Below are 13,546 nucleotides of genomic sequence, written 5' to 3' on the forward strand. Positions count from 1 at the left end.
GCATTGCAAAATAAAGCAGTGACCTGTCATATACATATGCATATCCTATAATAACTTGTTTTGTCCAGTGGTTCTTTTCTGATATGGTAAGAAGATACGGGCCCGGAGAGATAGCACAGCGGTGTTTGCCTTGCAAGCAGCCGATCCAGGACCAAAGGTGGTTGGTTCAAATCCCGGTGTCCTATATGGTCCCCCGTGCCTGCCAGGAGCTATTTCTGAGCAGACAGCCAGAAGTGACCCCTGAGCACTGCCGGGTGTGGCCCAAAAACCAAAAAAAAAAAAAAAAAATTACATTTCATGACTACATTGAGAACTATCCTAACAATGAGAATGTATGAGGAAAATAGGCTGTCAGGAGTGCAGGCAGAGGTGGGTGGGGAGGAGGGAGATTTGGGACACTGGTGATGAGAATGTAGCATTGGTGATGGGAGGTGTTCTTTACATGACAGAAACCCAACCACAATCATGTTTGTAATCAAGGCGTTTAAATAAAATATTATATATAAAAAAAATTACATTTCAGGGGCCAGAGAGATAGCATGGAGGTAAGGCATTTGCCTTTCATGCAGAAGGATGGTGGTTCGAATCCTGGCATCCCATACGGTTCTCTGTGCCTGCCAGGGGCAATTTCTGAGCATAGAGCCAGGAGGAAACCCTGAGCACTGCCAGGTGTGACCCAAACACCAAAAAGAAAAAATTACATTTCAGCTAATTCTGAAGCACTCTTCATTGGGTTATTACGTGATAATCTATGTATTGCATTCTTAAAATTATTGCTCCTGGGGCCAGGAAGGTGGCGCTAGAGGTAAGGTGTCTGCCTTGCAAGTGCTAGCATAGGACAGACCACGGTTCGATCCCCTGGCTACCCATATGGTCCCCCCAAGCCAGGGGTGATTTCTGAGCGCATAGCCAGGAGTAACCCCTGAGCGTCAAACGGGGGTGGCCCAAAATCCAAAAAAAAAAAAAAAATTATTGCTCCTGGGGCAGGAGCGGTGGCATGAAGTGGTAAGGGTGTCTGCCTTGCTGGCGCTAGCCTAGGACGAACCACAGTTTGATCCCCTGGCGTCCCATATAGTCCCCCAAGCCAGGAGCAATTTCTGAGCTCATAGCCAGGAGTAACCTAAGTTTCACCGGGTGTGGCCTAAAAACAAAACAAAAAGAAACAATGAAAACCAAAAATCTATTGCTCCTGGGGTTGGGGAGATGGTATAACATTTGCTTTGCACATGGTCAACCTGGATTCAATATTTAGTTCCTGTGCCTAAAAGGAATGATTCCAAAACACCACTGAATGTGACACACACCCCATAAAAGGGTGGAGCAAAGCAATTGTTTCTCCAATAAAGAGGGCTAGAACAAAAGTAAGGTATTCACCTTGCACATAGCCAAAGCTGATTAGATCCCTGGCATTACATATGGAGCATTGAGCAGAGCCAGGAGAAGCTGCTGAGCACAGCCGACTATAGACCCAAAACTCAATATACATCCCCCCAAAAGAAGGAATCTAAAGATGTCACATCTGTAACAATCCATTTTATATATATATATATATATATATATATATATATATATATATATATATATATATAAGCTATATATATAAGCTTCTGTCAGACAACTAAAACAACTCTACTTTGTTTTAAGGTTTGACATTCAAGGAATGTAACTCAAGAAAAAGGACTATTACAGAGTCCATACATTCTGATAATCCCATAAAAATTTATTCTAGGAGGGCTAGAGAGATAGTACAGTGGGCAAGGCACTTAACTTGCCTTATACAGTTTACCCAGATTTAATTCCAGATAGCCAGGAAAAATCTATAAGCACAAAGCCAGGAGTAATCCCTAAGCACTGCCAAGTGTGGCCCCACAGGGAAAAAAGTTGGTATAAAAAAAATTGTTAGGAAGCTTCTATTACTCTAATGTGGGGTAGAAGGGGTCTTTCCTCTCTCCTCCCTGCCCTTCCTCTACTCTGGGCCAAAAATTGTATACATTGAGGCTGGAGTGATAGCAAAGTGGTAGGAAGTTTATCTTGCAGGCAGCTAACCTGGCCCTACCCGGGTTCAATCCCTGGCATCCCACATTGTCCCTTGAGCCTGCCAGGTGCATTTTCTGAGCCAGAAGTAACCAGATTGCTGCCGGGTGTGGCTCATAAAACCAACAAATAAAAAAAAAAAGTATGCATTATTTCATTAAGTATAACACCTTTACAAGGGGTCGGAGCAGTGACGCAATCGGTAAGGTGACTGCCTTGTCCGTGCCAGCACAGGACAAACCTTGGTTCAATCCCCCAGCATCCTATATGGTCCCCCAAGCCGGTGTGATTTCTGAGCTCATAGCCAGGTGTAATCCCTGAGCATCACTGGGTGCGGCCCCCCCCCCAATAAAAACAAACAAAAAATAAATAAAAATAAAAGAAACTCAACACCTTTACAACATAGATACTAAGATTCTGTTTCAAAAGTAGAAGAAGAAATGGCTTTCAGAAAGGTTAAGAAACAAAAGGATAGGCCAAAGCCAAAGCATAGCAGGTAGGGTGTTTGCCTCGGGAACAGCAGACCCAAGTTCAATTCCTGGCATTCCATGTGGTCCCCTGAACACCACCAGAAATGATTCCTTAGTGCAGCACCAAAAGTAACCCCTGAGCACTACCAGATGTGCCCCTCCAAAAGAAAAATACAAAAGAAACAATTTAGAAATAAGGGCCAGGAGAAATAGCACAGTGGTGTTTGCCTTTCAAGCTGCCGATTCAGGACCTAAGGTGGTTGGTTCGAATCCCGGTGTCCCATATGGTCCCCCATGCCTGCCAGGAGCTATTTCTGAGCAGACAGCCAGGAGTAACCCCTGAGCACAGCCGGGTGTGGCCCGGGGGACCATATTGAACACCGGGCCCAAAAAAAAATGTATCACTCATAAAAAATGTATCACACAAACAAAACAACAATACGTTATAAACTTCTATAAATGCATATAGGATAACGAGAAGGGTGGGATTCAATGGTTCTTCAAAATTCCAAAATAAAGGCGCATTAAGTACTGACATTTGACAAGATAAAAGCTGTGGTTTTGTTTCTCACAACTGTTGTATACAAGATCAGCTTCCAGATTAGGCTCCTAAATTATAGTCTACAGAACTTTTCTGGCATACAAATGTAGAGACTACGGTTTCTAATGTTCTTGATTTATTTCCAAACACAAGCTTTATTTTTTTCCTTCTGGTTTTTGTGGCACACCTGCTTGTGAACTACTCCTGACTCTGCACTATCCTAGCAGAATTCAGGGGACTATTTAAGCTGGAGACTGGACCTGGGTCAGATGCATGCAAGGCAAAAGGCAAATGACCACTTTGTCTCCAAGTATTTATACAATTATTTTGGGGTTTTGTTGTTTTAGTTTTTGGGCCACACCTGACAGCACTCAGGCTCTGTGCTCAGGAATTAATCCTGGCAGGTTCAGGGGACATATGGGATGTTGAGGATATTGCTCTGGTTGCCCTAGTTTTTTAGGTTGAATACATTAAATATTTGAGATGCTAAATTGCCCAAGACTACAAGACCTGAAGGAGAATCAATATGACTAAAAAACATTTGTTATTCAAAAGACAACAATTAAGAAAACCAAAAAGTTAAGCAAAGACAGGAGACAATATTTGTAAAATACTCAACTAGCTGGTTGGAGCAATAGTATGTCTGGTAGAATGCTTGCCTTGCATGTGACTGACCCAGGTTCAATTTCTGAAAACCCCATATAGTTCCACAGCAATGACAGGAATGATTCCTGAGCAGAGTCAGGAGTAATCCCCAACACAGTTGGGTGTGGCCTAAAAATCAAAACATACTGTGTGTGTGTGTGTGTGTGTGTGCGCGCGCGCGCGGGCATAATCATTGAACCAAGAACATCCTTATATTTTCATATCTAGGTAAAAAGGATAGACCCACTAAGAGTTTCTAAGTGAAACTGAGAAGTGAAATGATAATATTCATTATTATACAGATTATTTAATTGCAAACAAAAATTGGTTCAGTAGAGCAAACTGATAAGACAACATTTTAAACAAATGACTAAACATGCCATTACCAGAAGGACAGCCTAACAATATATGCCTGTGAGTACTTAATACACAATCATCGCATAGTATTCTTCTCAATGTTTAAAATGAATTTCAAAATAAGGAGATAAGTGGACAAATCTAAACTATGGGACAGACTCTCAGAAAATTGGACTGGACTCTTAAAAAAAGCAGTGTCAGGCCAGACAGACAGTACAACAGGTAAAGCGCCACCTTGAATGCAGCCAACTGATTCAATCCCCAGCTCCATAGTCGCTGGAGCACTGCCAGAATATCCCTGAGCACAGAGCCAGGAGTAAGATCCAAGCATAGCCAGAAATGGCTCAAAAAGTAATGCTGGGTCAGAAACAGCTCAGTCAGTTATGTACATAAAAAGAACACTGCATCAACCCACCTGTCCTGGGTTGATGCCCAGTACTGCCGGGTACACTAAGTGATACACTGAGCAGTACTGAAAGCAACCCCAAAGCACAGGTTTTGGGTCATTCCCTGAGCACTACCAGGTACCTGCTAATGAAATAAATAATTTTATAAACAGAGGTAGATTATTCTAGAATATAAAAGATAAAATTTAACAACTCAGGCCAGAGATAGCATGGAGGTAAGGCAGGCAGAAGGTCGGTGGTTTGAATCCCGGCATCCCATATGGTCCCGAGCCTGCCAGGAACAATTTCTGAGCGTGGAGGCAGGAGTAACACCTGAGCGCTGCCAGGTGTGACCCAAAAACCAAAAAAAAAAAAAAAAAAAATAACAACTGAAGCAATACATGAACTTGGATTAAAATCCTGCATGAAGGGACCAGAGATATTAGCAAGGAGGTAGGATGTTTGCCTTGCATGCAGAAGGACGGTGGTACGAATCCCATATGGTCCCCAGAGCCTGCCAGGAGCGATTTCTGGCCGTAGAGCCAGGAGTGGCCCCTGAGTGCTGCCAGGTGTGACCCAAAAACCAAAAAGGAAAAAAAGAAATCGCTCCTGGGTTGGGGGATCAAACCAGTCAGTCCTAGACTAGCACTCACAAGGCAGATAGATGTCTTACCGCTTGCGTCACCGCTCAGGCCCCTAAATTCCTTTTTTTTTGGGGGGGGGGTTTGGGTTTCTGAGTCACACCTAGCAGTGCTCAGGGGTTACTCCTGGCTCTGCGCTCAGAATCACCCCTGACAAGCTCGGGGAACCATATGGGATGCCGGGATTTGAACCACCATCATTCTGCATGCAAGGCAAACTCGTTACCTCTATGCTATCTCTCTGGCCCCCTCTTTTTTTTCCTAAGTATATATTTGAAAGCAAAACTACAGTTTCATTAGGCATTAAAAATCTGCACCAAGTTTTAATATCACTTAAAAATAATTCAGAAATGTGGGCCAGAGTGATAGTACAGCAGGCAAGGCATTTTGCCTTGCACACAGTTGATCCCCAGCATTCCATATAGTCCCACAGCATTGCCAGGTAGAATTCCTGAGTGTAGAACCAGGAGTGAGCCCTGAGCATCAGCAGGTATGCTCCCAAAAATCAGTTAAGAATATGTTTAAGGGGCCGGAGAGATAGCATGGAGGTTAAGCGTTTGCTTTGCATGCAGAAGGTCATTGGTTCAAATCCCAGCATCCCATATGGTCCCTTGAGCCTGCCAGGAACGATTTCTGAGCATGGAGCCAGGAGTAACACCTGAGCGCTGCCGGGTCTGACCCAAAACCAAAAAAAAAAAAGAAAAGAATAAATTTAAATTTAAATTTGATCTGTATTTGGATCGGTAAACTAAGTAAATCATACTTGTATTTAAAAACAAAATCTTAGCATAGACAAAGCCAATTTCTTTTCTTTCTTTTTTGAAGGAGGAACGGGATTAAGTCTCAATAGTGGGGCCAGAGAGATAGCACAGTGGTAAGGCATGTGTCTTGCATATAGGACGGTGGTTCGAATCCCGGCATCCCATATGGTCTGATGGGGGCAATTTCTGAGCGTAGAGCCAGGAGTAGCCCCTGAGCGCTGCAGTGTGACCCAAAATCCAAAAAAAAAAAAAAAAAAAAAAAAAGTGCTCAAGGGTTACTCCTAGCTCTGCATTCAGGAATCATGCCTGGGAGTACTCAGGAAGCCATACGGGATATATACCAGGACTGAACCTGGGTTGCCACGTGGAAAGCAAATGCCTTACTCACTGTACATCGCTCAGGCTCAGAACCAGATTTTTTTTCTTTATAACCTATAGCCATAAAACTACAATCAAGAAGCTATTTTGGGGGCCAGAGAGATAGCATGGAGGTAAGGCATTTGCCTTGCATCCAGAAGGATGGTGGTTCGAATCCTGGCATCCCATATGGTCCCCCAAGCCTGCCAGGAGCGATTTCTGAGCCTGGAGCCAGGAGTAACCCCTGAGTGCTGCCGGGTGTGACCCAAAAACCAAAAAGGGTATCGTGGCCGGAATGATAGGGTGTTTTCCTTGCACATGGCTGACCCAGGACAGACCCAGGTTCGATCCCCTGAGACTGCCAGAAGCAATTTCTGAGTGAAGAGCCAGGAGTAATGCCTGAGCACTGCCACCTGGTGTAGCTCAAACACCCCCCCCACCCCCGCCAAAGAAAAAGAAAGGAAGGAAGGGAGGGAGGGAGGGAGGGAGGGAGGGAGGGGAGGATAGAGGAGGAGGGGAGAAGGGGTAGGGGAGCAGAGAAGGGGAGGGGAGGAGAGAAGGGAGAAGTGAGGGGAGAGGAGGGGAGAGATGGGGAGGGAGAGGAGGAGGGGAGGGGAGAAGAGAAGGGAAGGGAAGGGAGGGGACAGGAGAGAAGAGAAGGGAGGGGAAGGGAGAGAAGAGAGGACGGGAGGGGGAGGAGAGGGGAGAGGAGAGGAAGGGAGAGGAAGGGAGAGGAGAGGAGGGAAAGGGAGGGGTGAGGAGAGGAGGGGAGGGAAAGGGAGGGGTGAGGAGAGGAGGGGAGGGAAAGGGAGGGGAGGGGAGAGGAGGGGAGGGGAGGGGAGGGGAGGGGAGGGGAGAGGTGTGGCCCAAAAACCAAAAAAAAAAAAAAAAAGTTAGCTCAATGAACTGGAGCACATGCTTTATAAACAAGTCCCAGGCATCAATGGTTCCCCAAGCACTATAGGGGTTCCTCCTGAGCACCAACCCAGCAGTTCTTAAGCATCACCAGGTGGGGATCAAAAACAAACTTCTTTTAAATTTTTAATGATGGTTACATAAAATGATAAGGGAATACTTTAGAACTGTTAGTGAATTTCTTACATAGTGGTTATTTTTTTATTTTTATTTTATTTTTTTAGCACCCGACGGCGCTCAGGGGTTACTCCTGGCTGTCTATTCAGAAATAGCTCCTGGCAGGCACGGGGGACCATATGGGACACCGGGATTCGAACCAACCACCTTTGGTCCTGGATTGGCTGCTTGCAAGGCAAACGCCGCTGCGCTATCTCTCCAGGCCCACATAGTGGTTATTTTTAAAACCATCTGACTTTCATCACTTTTTTATTTTACTATTTTTTTAATAATATCTTTATTTAAACACTGTGATTACAAACATGACTGTAGTAACCCCTGAGCGCTGCCAGGTATGGCCCAGAAACAAAATAAAAAAGAATGGAATCCTAAGAGTTGTAATTCAGATAATGCCTAGAATACATCAATACATTCCTTTTATCCGCAGGAATGTTTTAAGACCCTAGAGTGATTGCCTGATATACAGATAGTACCAGGCACTACATTTACTTTGTTGTTGTTTTTCTAAGTCCCCATACCTATGGTAGTTAAATTAGTTTAATTCTGGGTTAGGGGCAGTACCCAGCAGTACTCAGGAGTTACTGCTACTGAACCAAGAGTGACTCAAGCTTAGGGTAACTCTTGGTGGTCCACCATGTGGTAGTGGACCACATGATGCAAGAGACTGAACCTACAGCACTGGTATGTTCTCAGCCTGTTTAGCTATTCCTCTAGCCAAAATATAGTTTAACTAGTAGAGTACAACACTAACTGTCTCTTATCACTCAGATACAGAACTTGTGAAAAACCTGATTCAGGGGCCAGAGAGATAGGACAGAGAGTTGGATACTTACCTGGCAAGCAGCTAACCCAGGTCCAATCCCCAGCACCACACCACCCACATATGGCCCCTAAGAACTGCCAGGAGTGATCAGATCCAGGAGTAAGCCCTGAGCACCACTCACTGGGTCTGGCTCAAAACCAAACAAACAAACCTGACTCAAGCCTGAGGGTATTTGCAATCTCTTCACTAAGAGGGAAAAAAAATTGTTTGTTTTGGCCACACCAGTTGAGCTCAGGGGTTACTCAGGGCTCTGCACTCAGAAATCTCTCCTGGCAGGTTCAGGAGACCAAATGGAAGGCCAAGGATCAAACTGGGGACTGTCCAGGTTGGCCACGAGCAAGGCAAAAGCCTACCAGCTGTGCTATCCGCCCTGGTCCCAGAGGAGAAAGTTTTATGGAAAAAAATCAAATAAACAAAGCAAACAAAGAAACAAGTAACTAAATGGAATTGCATTCTCATTTAAATTTTAACAGACCTCTGAGTACATTATTCACTAGGTAAGGTGACATTTAGGCCATGAAAGACAGGCGGGATGGAAACAGTATTTTTCATTAATTTTAAATGCTCTAAGTTTTTTTTTTTTTTTACTAATACAATAATTTAAAAACCACCTAGAATAGGCCACCAAAAAATTCTTACATATTTGCTCTTAATTTCTGATAAAAAAAAAAAGTTTTTATTTTTTAATTATTAAACTGTTACCTTATAGCTATATAGCTATGGTTATTATTTGAGGACTATATGTTAATATTTGAGACTGTAATAGTATTATCCTAAATGTTTCACATTTGTTACATTGAATATTTCCATTTTACAAGTAAAAAATGAATGCAAAGGTAAGTAATTGGTTCACTGTCATACATCTTGTTTTTTTGTTGTTGTTGTTGTTGTTGTTGTTGTTTTTGGTTTTGGGGCCACACCGGGCGGTGCTCAGAGGTTACTCCTGGCTATCTGCTCAGAAATAGCTCCTGGCAGGCACAGGGGACCATATGGGACACTGGGATTTGAACCAACCACCTTAGGTCCTGGATCGGCTGCTTGCAAGGCAAACGCCACTGTGCTATCTCTTCGGCCCCCATACATCTTGTTAATGAGGGATTTAAACAAGAACACTACTCCTGTCCCCCTAGCACAGTGGTTCTCAAATAGTGGGGCGCTCCCCACCTCCCTAAAGGGCGGTGCGTTTGACCTCGGCAAACACTGCCATTCTCTGCATGTCTCTGGAGCTGAGAGTCCCTGTGTTCTGCTTCAAACCCCGCTTCGAAAAGCTATACATTGCAAAACGTGCTCATTGTAGCCATTAACTCAGACATCACCTCTGATTAAAAGAATCATTTTATATATTTTTGTTTTGCAGGTTAAGGTTTTTTTTTTTTAATAAAGATATTATTTACAGTCGCAGGGGGCATGACAGAAAATAATTGAGAAGCACTGCCCTAGCAAGACTCCTAATAAGTAAGTTATTTCCTACAAACCCTCAGTATGTAAAGTAGCAAACTATGTGAAAACGACAAAGACATTCACACTTTACATTTTACATTTCCTCATTCTCACTCCCCAGAATTAAACATCTGATGGATGTGAAAATAAATGTCTTCCATCCCTCCTAAAATGAACTTCCAAGTAAAAGGCAAACCAAGACAAACTCTTCCTCTGACAAATGACCGTTTCCAAGCTTTCTTTATTTTTGCTGTTTGGGAACCACATTTGTGGCACTCAGGGCCTTCTCCTGGCTCTATGCTCAGGGATCACTCGCTCCTGGTATGCAATGAGTATCTCATGTGGTGCTGGGTATCAAACTACATGAAAGGCAAAAGGCAAAACATCCTGTCCACTGAACTCCAGTCCCACGGTGACTTTTCTTTTTTTTTTTGGCCACAGCCAGCAGCGCTCAGGGGTTACTCCTGGCACTGCATTCAGAAATCGTGCCTGGGGCTGGTGAGGTGGCGCTAGAGGTAAAGTGTCTGCCTTGCAAGCGCTAGCCAAGGAAGGGCCTCGGTTTGATCCCCCGGTGTCCCATATGGTCCCCCCAAGCCAGGGGCAATTTCTGAGCACTCAGCCAGGAGTAACCCCTGAGCTTCAAATGGGTGTGGCTCAAAAACCAAAAAGAAATAAAAATAAAATAAATAAAACCCCATTATCAATATTTAGATTTGAAAAGCAGAATATAAAAGCTCTTAAAATACAAGTCTCATAGTTGTTTTTTTTTTTTTTTTTTTTTGGTTTTTGGTTTTGGGTCACACCTGGCTGTGCTCAGGAGTTACTCCTGGCTCCACGCTCAGAAATCAGAAATCGTTCCTGGCAGGCTCGGGGGACTATATGGGATGCCAGGATTGAACCACCATCCTTCTGCATGCAAGGCAAATGCCTCACCTCCAGGCTATCTCTTCAGCCCCACAAGTCTCATAGTTAACTGAATTGACTTGAATAGACTCTACTACTTGATTTTAGAACTCACCTGGCCGAACTCATAGGCTTACTCCTTGGCTGTGTTCAAGAAAACATGAGCTGGGCTAGCCTTGTGCAAAGCAAACATTCTTCCCATCGAATTCTCTTTTCAGGCCCAAATATTAATCTCTATATTTCAACCTTATCGCAGTAATTATAATCAATCAAAATAAATACAAAGTAGGGGCTGGAGAGATAGTACGAAGGTAAGGTGCTTGCCTTGCAAGCAACCAACCTGGATTCTTTCTTTCTCACCCCCAGATAGTTCCCCTGAGAACTGCCAGAATTGATTACAACATACAGAGCCAGGAGAAAGCCCAAGACATCACCAGGTATTATCCAAAGCAAGCAAATAGAAAACAAAATAAGAGACAAAGTATACTGATATATCAGCATTAGAATTTTCGTAAGAAAACAAAATATAACATAATTTCCAAAACACAGAAAAGGGTGGCCTTTCTTTACCCCCAGAATAAACAAAGGATCCAGATGTTTCTGTATCTTAACTGTTGCAAGAAACCTTCTCAAGATTCATGATAAATTCAGTCTGTGTTTCTATAGTAACGAGAATGGAGTACACACAGACATTTTACAGTAGAAATGAACCAACTATGCTGGTTCTTGAGAACATGGTGTTTTCATCATCAGTGAGTTCTACAGCAAATCACTGTTTTAGTAACGATTTAAGATATATAAAAAGAAATCCTTTTATTTTAAAGCAAAAGTTGAGATGCAGTACAGAAAGATAAGCTAAATTATATACTTTTTGAGGTATAAGAAAACTACTAGATATAATCACATATATATTACTGAGTAAATGATGATATAACGTTCTGAAATAAAGCTTTATATATACACATATCCACATCCCCAAATAATCTTCATTTATGATTCATACTTAATAACACAATAAAAGATTTTCAGATAACAGCATCATGGAGATTTTCATTATATTTTATACCTAGAATCTACATCAAGAAGAAAATGGAGGGGCCGGGCGGTGGCGCTAAAGGTAAGGTGCCTGCCTTGCCTGCGCTAACCTTGGACGGACCGCGGTTCGATCCCCCGGTGTCCCATATGGTCCCCCAAGCCAGGAGCAAACTTCTGAGCACATAGCCAGGAGTAACCCCTGAGCGTTACCGGGTGTGGCCCAAAAAACAAAAAAAAAAAAAAAAAAAAAGAAGAAAATGGAGGAACCAGAGCAGTGGCACAGGGCATAAAGCGTCTGTCCTCAGCTTCCCATATGGTCCTCCAAGCCAGGAGCAATTTCTGAGTGCATAGCCAGGAGTAATCTCTGAGTGTCACCGGCTGTGGCCCAAAAACCAAAAAAAAAGAAGAAGAAGAAGAAAATGAAGGGCTGGAGTGGTAGCGTAGCAGTAAAGCGCTTGTATTACATGTGGGTGACCCAAGACGGATGTGAGTTCAATCCCTGGCATCCCATAGGGTCCGCTGAGTCAGGAGTGATTTTTGAATGCAAAGCCAGAAGTAACCCCTGAGCGCCTCCAGGTGTGGCCTCCCAAAAAACCCACAACTTTAAAAAGCATGATTATGGAAGTAAGACATTTGCCTTGTATGCAGGACAGTGGTTTGAATCCCGGCATCCCATATGGTCCCCCGAGCCTACCAGGAGCGATTTCTGAGCATAGAGCCAGGAGTAACCCCTGAGCGCTGCTGGGTGTGACCCAAAAACCAAAAAATAAAAAAAAAATAAAAAATAAAAAAAAAAAAAGCATGCTTAATTTATAAGAAAAATGTTTAAAAATCTAAATGTCGGGCCGGGAGGTGGCGCTAAAGGTAAGGTGCCTGCCTTGCCTGCGCTAACCTTGGACGGACCTTGGTTCGATCCCCCGGTGTCCCATATGGTCCCCCAAGCCAGGAGCAACTTCTGAGCACATAGCCAGGAGTAACCCCTGAGCGTTACCGGGTGTGGCCCAAAAACCAAAAAAAAAAAAAAAAAAAAAAAAAAAAAAAAAAAAAAAAAATCTAAATGTCAGGGATATTTAAGAGACACACCATTCTTTTTTTCTTTTTGATTCTAATCTAAGTATCTGATTGGTGATTCTTTGACTCAAAGCTACAAATTCTATATTGTTCATTTTAGCTTTCAGAATTTAAGTTATTAAATTATTAGTACTGCAATAGTTATATTGTTTAAAAAAAATCAGAATTTGTGGGACCGAAGAGGTGACGCAAGCGGTAAGGCGTCTGCCTTGCATGCGCTAGCCTAGGGTGGACCACAGTTAAATCCCCCGGCATCCCATATGGTTCCCCAGGCCAGGAGGGATTTCTGAGTGCATAGCCAAGAGTAACCCTGAGCGTCACTGGGTGTGGTCCCAAAAAAACAAAAAACAAAAGAAGTCAGAGGTGCTTGCCTTGCTGCATTCAGTGAATCGTGGTGGTGCATGATTTACACATGCACCACATGTGGTCTCCAAGGCACCGCCACAACATAGTGAACCCTGACCAGAGTCAGTAAGTAGTGTGTCCTAAAACAACACAAGGTGTACAAGGTCAGCAAGGTGTGTCCTAAAACAACACAAACCAAAGAATTCAAGATTATTTTAACTGCTTTACAACTGTAAATGATTCATCTTTTTGGAAGGAGGTAAATTTTTTTTTTTTTTTTGGTTTTTGGGCCACACCCGGCGATGCTCAGGGGTTACTCCTGGCTGTCTGCTCAGAAATAACTCCTGGCAGGCACAGAGGACCATATGGGACACCGGGATTCGAACCGACCACCTTCGGTCCTGGATCGGCTGCTTGCAAGGCAAACACTGCTGTGCTATCTCTCCGGGCTGGAAGGAGGTAATTTTGTTTGCTGGTTTTGGTGGTGCTCAGGGACCACTCCTGATTCTTTTTTTTTTTTTTCTTTTTTTCGGTTTTATTGGGTCACACCTGCCGGAACTCAGGAGTTACTCCTGGCTCTATGCTCAGAAGTCGCTCCTGGCAGGCGCAAGGGACCATATAGGATACCTCTTTACCTCCATGCTA

At 43.5% G+C, this 13,546-nt stretch overlaps 1 protein-coding gene across 2 annotated transcripts in view; it reads right to left on the bottom strand.

The window, feature by feature from the left end:
* The window catches only part of NSD3 (nuclear receptor binding SET domain protein 3), a 133,748-nt gene that overhangs the window by 99,289 nt on the left and 20,913 nt on the right, over nt 1-13,546 (bottom strand). The window lies entirely within an intron of this gene.

The sequence above is a fragment of the Suncus etruscus genome, chromosome 4 (genome assembly GCF_024139225.1).
Source record: "Suncus etruscus isolate mSunEtr1 chromosome 4, mSunEtr1.pri.cur, whole genome shotgun sequence".
Lineage (NCBI taxonomy): Eukaryota > Metazoa > Chordata > Mammalia > Eulipotyphla > Soricidae > Suncus > Suncus etruscus.